Source organism: Pinus tabuliformis, chromosome 4_2 (genome assembly GCF_031772625.1).
Source record: "Pinus tabuliformis cultivar Carrire ecotype Pingquan chromosome 4_2, CPIR1, whole genome shotgun sequence".
Taxonomy (NCBI): domain Eukaryota; kingdom Viridiplantae; phylum Streptophyta; class Pinopsida; order Pinales; family Pinaceae; genus Pinus; species Pinus tabuliformis.
In genome coordinates, this window is record NC_142304.1 from 293,963,856 (window position 1) to 293,973,245 (window position 9,390).

A 9,390-nucleotide genomic window follows, 5' to 3' on the forward strand; every position below is an offset into this window, starting at 1 on the left:
CTGGAAAACGCCCGCAACAACAAATATGCAAATATGTCATTGGAAGAACCTTGATTTTCTCCCAATACAAACCGAATTTCTTGAAACTGCTCATTGGGAAACTGATTTGGTCCGTTCTGAACAAAGCCCATGTTTCAGATTTTCCAAATTCGCTTTCATTTGCCCAAAACGTCGAACACAAAACTGTCACTTCTTATGCCAACGAATTTCTGAGTTGGAATATCTAATTATCTATTGAAGACCAAATCTGCAATCTGAAAGAGATCTTGGAGGCTAAAATCATGAGTGAGGGTATAACGAATGAATAAACCAAAATCATGCATAATAGTAATTAATTATTAAAAATAAATGAGATCAGATATTATTTGTCCACAAGAGCATAAATAATTATGAAATGAAATTATATAATAAATTATGGTAAATAATGTGATAAAAGAATAGTGGAAATAGATGAAATGAATGTTAAGAAGTGGTAATAATAATGACAAATTAAGAGCCCAACATTCAACCAAATTGAATATGTTGCATGCCCACACGCAACCCAATGCCTTTGTATAAAGTAGAGAAAATAATGGTTTGAAAAATGAGTGAATAATGCTCAGTCTGTGGTTTTTTCTATGACATTCTCCTAAATTTTTAATAAATCAAACACTCATGTTATTTCACCTCAATTTTTGCTTTCAACAAAATAACGTGGAATGACATTTATGGATTAACATTTGTTGAAGCTAATATAGATTAAGCTTGTGTAAGTGATACGAAAGGTGGAAGCCATGCAAACTCAAAGAAAGTAATCAAAAAGTGTAGCAGGATTTCCTTCCCCCAAACTGGTTAGTTTCCCTGTCATCAAGATTTCTATAGCACATCTCATGAGTATCCTCAATTAGTAATTCATCAGGATTCAAAATCAAAATTAGGCCTCTTCATCCTTCCCCAAAATAATAGTAGTGTTGTTAAGCTATGATTAAATAGAGATTGATTGGGTAAAGCAACTATTTTTGGTTAAAGATATGAAACTTGTAGAATAAATGGATGATAGATTAAATGATACAAAATGTCAAATATCAGATATCCTAAAAGTTTTATCCCTAACATGTAAAGTAAATATTTGTAACTCAATAATAGATATAAACCATAACCATCATTATCTGCGGACTGATTAAATATTACCCCATGAACCATGAGTTCTAGCAAACCTTATATATGCAACAATGACTTTATCGGCAGTTAGTTTCGAGAAAACAAGGTAACCAAGTAGATCATAGTATTGAATTAACTTCTATACCATAGGCATGGCCACTGCTGCCAGTAGGCGTCCATAGCCTTGACAGGGATGCCTTTTTAACCCATTGAGATGCCAGTGTCCCATCTATTAGAAATAAGTACATAGTTACAAAAGCATTTCAATTTACTTAGATGTCTACTGAAGATCATTGTTTTGGCTTGGTAACCAGTTAATAACAATGCCATTCACGGGAACTAACAAAAGTGAACAAGTCGGCTCGTGATGAGACCTCTTGTCCTTCAGTTTTATGACCGAAGGCCATTACCCCGGCTTGGTGACCAGTAGTGGTAATGTCACTCTATTAGGACCTATGATCATGGTAGGTCAGCTCGTGATGAGACCTCCTATCCTCCAGTTGACTATTTATGTTTAAAATTTAACTATGGTTATTGTTAATCAACAAAAGATCACTTAATAGATGGGGTGGCAAGCTAGCTCCTTAAGAGCTAGGGATGGCGTAAAACGTTTTATAGTAACTATTTTCAACTCGCGTAATTTTGCTTCTCAAATACTAATAACCTTCAAATGACTGTTGATAAATATTGTTTGCTTTGTTAAGATTAGGGTTTGAGGAATAATTCATTAGATAGTGATGGAAAGATTTAAGTACAATTTTGTGGTCATCACCATAAATTTTACAAAATCAGGGATTTGAAAAATTAGGAAAGTTAAAAGTTGCCATGATGAAATCATCTTTTCATAATTATTCCTTAAAAATAAAATTATGTTTATAGATAAACAAAGATAAACTGACTACCTAGTCATTATGTCAAAGAGGACCTAGAAAATTAAATGTATTTCCCCATTCACCAAGTTAATGTCGTCGTGCATGATTCAAGTTCCAATGCGTGTGGATAAGTGGGGGTTACAGATTGTTATGGATTATGGTGGTAATAATCATGAGATGTATGAGTTGATGTGAAATTTTAATAGCAATGATGACATGAAATCATTGATATTAAATATAATACATATTCTATCAAATGCAACACCTCCCCCCAATTAAGATATGATCGTCCTTGGTCATAATTGAAACATCAATCAAATACACAGAGTTGATTAGGGAGGTACTTAAGACTTACCTTGGCGGAATGTCAACATGGGTAGAGTAACAACATTGGGTATTTGGAAAAAATTTCACCACGGAGTAGCAACACCAGAGGAGTAACATTACCGAAAGATTAACAACACCGAAGGAATAACAATACGGGGTATTCAGAAAAATTTCAGGAGTAACATTATCGGCGGAGTAACAGCAATAATGGAGTAACAACACTGGCGGAGTAACAACACGGGCGGAGTAACAGCACTGGCTGAGTAATAGCAGCATCAGAGTAACAACACTGGCTGAGTAACAACACCGACGGAGTAACAACACTGGTGGAGTAACAACAGTGGCGGAGTAACAACACTGATGGAGTAACATCAGCGACGGAGTAACAACACTGGCTGAGTAACATCAACGGCGGAGTAACAGTAGTAGCAGAGTAACATCAGTGGCGGAGTTACAACACCGGCGGAGTAACAACATCCAAGGAGTAATAACATCCGACACTTAGAAAATTTTCGGGAGTAATAGCAACGACGGAGTAACAACACCCAAGGAGTAACAACATCGGCAGAGTAACAACATCCGACACTTAGAAAATTTTCAGGAGTAACAGCAACAACGGAGTAATCTCACCCAAAGAGTAACAACATCCAAGGAGTAACATCGTCCGACATTTAGAAAATTTTCGGGAGTAACAACAGTGATAGAGTAACAACACCCAATGGATCTGAGGAAACCATACACTGATAAGACTGAGGAACAAATGGATAAAGATGGACCAACATCATGAAACTTTAGAACTTCCTTTTATTTTGATGAAGGAACAAAATTAGTGACTTTGAACACATGAAAAAAACATAAGAGGAATAAGAAAAGAAACAACAATTTTATTGAAAAACAATAAATAAATAAATAACTTAAGTTGCAACGGCTATGATTTTGACTGCAGCAATGTTGTTTCCTAAGGGAATATCAATCTGTTTCCAGAAACAACAATCTATCAATGGTAAATGAATGGAAAAATGTTTTGGTGAAAATGAATTGGATCTTCAAATGGAAATCAATTCTCCATTTCTCCTGTTATGAATCCATTAGGTAATGAAAAAGTCTTCTTGTTGTTGGTGAGAAATAACAAGAATAATTTGTAACAAACTCTTATGATCAATTTCCATGGCACCTTGAAAGAATCAAAATTATATGGTATTGAATTTCTTAATAGATGCTGGGATGAAAATCTATTATTTCATTATCAATGCCTTCAATAATCACTCGTTCAAAAAAAATTGACCTCCTTTATTTTCTTGGGACTTGCAAAAAAACGAGTGTCTATCTGCAATAAAACATATAATCAAGGAAGAAGAGAGGTGACCGGGTTCTCTAAATCCAATAAATATGAAAAAAATAAGTAGTTACTCTATAAAACAAATCCACAGAAGAATAAACAAAGAAAAATTTATTTGTCACCTGCAGGAGAGCAATGGTCGACTATACTAACCAGCAATGTTTTAATCATAACTCTTTTGTTTTTCATATGATTTGAGTGATTCCAAAGCCAACTGAGAGATATTTCAAAGGTATATCACTAATAGAAATAGGTTTTGAAAATTCCATAGTATGATATGTCAATTTTACTTAGAACAATCTGCATAAAAGAGTCATTTTCGATTTCCCAACTTAAACCAACAGTTGATATTTTAAGCATAAATTTTTCGTTTGATGACGGATTGAACCGATTCAAATTGGAGATTAAAGTAGATTCATGTAAATATATCCAATAGAAACAATTTTTAAAATCATGAAGAATTGATGGGTCAAATGTGCGCAGGAACAATCGGAAAAACAAAATTTTAAAGGCGCTGATTTACGATAGACAATGAGTATTTTGGTTATAACTTTCTTATACGATATCGAAATTGGGTGATTCAAATTGCATTGTAAACTAGATTAATATATGAATATACCATAGAAACATGTTTCTAAAATCTAGTCATTTAGGCCTCCAAAAGCTGACTATCCCAACTCTGTTCCTGAGTTGCCTACTAGGCATACTGTTAATGTTTTAGTCATAACGTTTTCGTTTCAAATCCAAATTGAGTGATTCAAATTGGATTAGAAAGTAGAAATAAAGTGCTACTTAGGATAGAAACAAGTTTTGAAAATATGCCCATTTTGTCCCTCAAAACATGACTGTACCGACTGTGATTTCAGTGGTTTTATCAAGCCCACACGCCCTAAGATATGATAATCAAGCAATTTTTTTTTTTTTAAATGATGATGAGTTTTTGTAGAAATCTATTTTTCAATATAATACATCTACATACACAATTAAATTCAAATATTTACCATTGATATTGATATACTCAACAAGTTGTAGCAAACACAACTCTTTCTACATATAAAGAAATTTATTTATATACTTATTTATTCTATTTTCTACACTAGCTTATTCTACCTTGAAAAATAAAACATACTTACGTATAAGAGTACTTCCAATGGAGCCATTTTAGAAATAAGGCTTCAAGTGTATACACACCCGAATTTGAGAAATGTATCAATAATTAGTAGGGTATGAGAGACCAACTTCCCTTGAAAATATGGCGTCAAAAATTGCTGAAGTATGGAGTGACGCTGCAAACAACTGATGGAGTGAAACCAATCTTCAATATATCATTTACTTTCTTGATTTCCCATAGTTGCCATATCATGAAGTTCTTAAGTTTCTAAAACAACTTGTTGAAGCAGACTAGAAGAAACCTTATTTTCTTCCATAACTTTTACAATTTTTGGATTTGAAACATTTCCAATCTCAATATAAGTTTTCTGCAATTGTGTATGTGAGATAGATTGGGTGGGAAGGGTAGATAAATTTTTCAATTCAACACTGTAAACATGTTGTACTGTTTTATTATGGTGAGGGTGTGGAATGAGTTGAGCAAGATATTGTGTAGGGCATGGAGGATTTTGATGATGTAGTTGGTTGGGATGTGTGGATGATTTTGATACGCAAGCAAGGTGTTCTTGAAAAGATGACAAAGAATATGGATGATATTTTTTTGCTACAAGATGAGGGAGAGTAGTCATGTAATCATAGGATGAACCATGCCAAACTTGTGGACAAGATTGATGGGGGTTATAATGAGATTGGCATGGCTGCCCTAACACATGAGTATTCCATAATAGATTATGCAAGTAAGACAATGGAGAGGAAGTGTTTTGAAATATACATGTAGGCCAAGGTTTCAATGGTTGTGAAATTATTGAAGCTTCTCCATCTCTTGGAAATGTTGTTTTCATCCCAGGTAAGAAAGAGAAACTATCCATGGGATGCTCCTTTCGGCATTGAGGAAAAACCACTTCTTCAAATTCTGCTTGACTTTTTTTAAACTTGCAAAACATGCAATTGTGAATTTAGAGAGCTAATAAAATCAACTTTAAAATGTTCACATAAATCATTGATTTCAACTCTTATATCTTCTGTTCTTGTAGCAGATTTGGAAAGGAAAAAAGAAAATTCTCTAGAATTCTTACCAGCCTTTGATATTCCTCTTGAATACCTTATGCATAAATCACAAACATCATCATATGATAACTGAAAAACGTCACATTTTCCTATCAGATTTAAGATTTCTAAAATTCCATCTTTGATTCCTTTAAGAACGAGTGTTTTTAAGATCTCTTTTTCCAAATGCTTATGCTTTGATTTTTGAAGGTTGTATTTAAATCGCTCCAAATAGTCCTCCAAGCTTTCATCTTCCCCTTGTATCATATTGAAAATGTCTTCATTGACCTTGCAATAGTCTTGGTACTTCTCTAAGAATACATTCTTCATGTCCTCCCATGTTTTGATGCAGTTTCCACCAAGGCTCATGAACCATCGGAGAGCTGCTCCTTTTAGAGTAAGAGGAAACAGTTTCAACCTTTGATCATTAGTACAATAATCATATCCTCTACAAAGTACTTCAAACTCAAATAATAATGTATCTGGGTCCTCTTTATCCAAACCATGAAAATTTGGTAGAGAAGATAGAGGAATTATGTGCATTTGTGTGACTCCTCCTAGATCGCTGATAGGGAATTCAAAAGTAACAATGTGAGCCATTTCTTACCATAATAGAAGATGTTCTTCATGTGCTGCTTTGAGGTTTCTCCTTCAAATATTCCTGTCAATTTGTTAGTGGAATGGGTGGTGCTTACATCACCACTTGAGTGAAATGATAAGATTTCTTCAAATTTCTACCTTTTTCTTCCTAGTTATTCAAAAAACAATTTGAAAGGAAATCTAAAGCTCAAGACTTGGAGCAAGGTGTCAAAAGACCCTTCCCTCCCCAGGACAAGAAACCAAACAAGAAAAGAATGCACACAAGGAAATCTAAAGCTCGGGACTTGGAGCAGGGCGTCAAAGGACCATTCCCTCCCCAGGACGAGAGATTAGTTTTTCCAAAATCAAAACAAACAAAAATGCAGGAAAAATTTAAGCTCAGGACCTGGAGCAGGGCATCAAAAGACCATTCCCTCCCTAAGATGAGAGATTGGGCCTAAAGATAAAAACGGGAAAAAAACGAAAGAGAAACAACAAAACAAAGAAATGACTACGCTCAGGACCTGGAGAAGAGTGAGAAAACTCCTTCTCTCCCTAGGACGAGAGATTGAACCTCTGGTCGATACAGATCGTGTCTTGCACCTTGTTAGCCTTCCCCGACAACGACGCCAAAATATTGGTGTCCAAGTGTGAATGCTGTGATTCAACCCTTTACCACATTAATATGTCAATCTGGGTGCGTACACTTTTCAAGGTAACACGCAAGGTATATGCAGGAGCAAGGTTACAATCTTACATTGACCAAGGGTTTGTGACTAAGAAATTAAAGCATCGTTGTAACAATAACAGAAATGGATTCCAGAACTTCAAAAGGAATTCACAACAATCTATGTAATATGCAACAACAATAAATAAAATACAACAAGTAAAAAATATACATAAAAAGGACACACACACAGCGCCTGATTAGAAGAGTGGGCCCAACTCCCTGATCAGGGCTGTGCTTAACTCACATATTGAGAAAAATATCAGAAGGCTAGAAATTTCATTAACAAGAGTTCCACTGTTACAAGGCTCAATTCTTATATCGGCTAGCCCCCTTTCTCTTTGAATTGTGTATTTTAAATATACAAACGTCCAAAGGAAACTTACAACAAAATGATCTCAATATTCAAGATGAGATTTGAGAGATCTGTCAATCATGATTCAACTGAAACAAGTCAAATTTGGTTATTACAATTGGGTAATTCTGGAAAACGACCGCAACAGTGAATATGCAAATATGTCCTTCAAAGAACTTTGATTTTGTCCCAATACAAATTGAATTTCTGAAAACTGCTCGCAAGAAAACTGCTTTGGTCCGTTCTGAACAAAACCCATGTCTCAGATTTTCCAGATTCGCTTTCATTTGCCCAAAACGTCCAACACAAAACTATCACTTCTTATGCCAGCGAATTCCTGAGTTGGAATATCTAATTATCTGTTGAAGACCAAATCTGCAATTTGGAAGAGATCTTGGAGGCTAAAATCATGAGTGAGGTTATAACGAATGAATAAACCAAAATCATGCATAATAATCATTAATTATTAAAAATAAATGAGATAAGATATTATTTATCTACAAGAGCATAAGTGATTATGAAATGGAATTATATAATAAATTATGGTAAATAATGTGATAAAAGAATAGTGGAAATAGATGAAATGAATGTTAAGAAGTGGTAATAATAATGACAAATTAAGAGCCCAACAATTTCTTCCCAGAAGTCTATATTAATTCCATTCCCAAGGATATAGGTGTATGATATTTTATAAGGGGAAGTACCTTTTTACAAAGTTTTTGGATTGATGAGCAATTACAAAGGGTAATAGGAGAGTTAAGAAGACGTTGGCAAGAGGTGGAGAGATATTTACCTTCCAGGACCTATTTCCACCCAGCTGATCCCTCTGTAATGAATCTCCAGAGTATTTTTGTTCCTAGAGCTATATTCATGTGTTGAAGAATGTGTAGCTATGGTCGGTCTTCATAATTATCATTATACTTGAGAAAAAAATAATTATAGTTGTTTCTAACATGTTCTTCATCTGGTCAAAATGTATTTTTGGAAAGAAGAAAATTATTATTTATTTGTATTTCCAGTGGCTCCACAAGTGCTAACTCAGGTCAAATGATGGCTAGTTGGATTTCCTTGAAACTCACTCATTCATATCACATAATGGCTAGTTGGCTTGCCTTGAAACTCCATCACTCAGATCACATGACACTGGTTGGCTTGCCTAGAAACTCACTCATTCAGATCACATGATGGCTATATAGAGAGGTTAATTCACTCTCCTTTGTATGCTATTGGAACACACATACCTTACTCATATGCTCTCCTATGTGAAGTGGTATGAGATCTATAGATCTTCTCATTACTTTTATGATATGAAATCAACGATTAGAGATTTGCTCATTATATTTATGATATGAAGTCAGAGGTTCGATATCTGCTCATTATACTTATGATTTGAAGTCAGAGGTTTGAGATTTTCTCATTATACTTATGATATGAAGTCATAGGTTCAAGATCTGCTCATTATACTTATGATATGATGTCAGAGGTTTGAGATTTTATTATTATAATTGTGATCTAAGTATGGTATCCGAGATCTGCTTATTATTATAGCGATATGAAGTTTGGATATGAGATTTGAGTTCTAATCTGAATATCTTTTGTAATATCATGAGAGGATCAACCTCTCCATGGTGATATTTGTTGGACATTTAGTTTTGGAGACTTAACATTTGTGGAAGCCTTCTTGGATCAGTATAATCCTTGTCTTGATGTATTGTTGAAGGATCTCTCTAAGAAAGACTTGGTTGGGTTTTCCCCTTGTGGGTTTTTTCCTTGGTCTTTGACCTAATTTTGGCGTCTCTTGTTATTGTGCATTGTGATCTATTTTTTCTCCTTACTATTCCATTAAATTTTTGAAGGGTAATTATTTGATGAATTGAAATAAATTGGAAAGAAT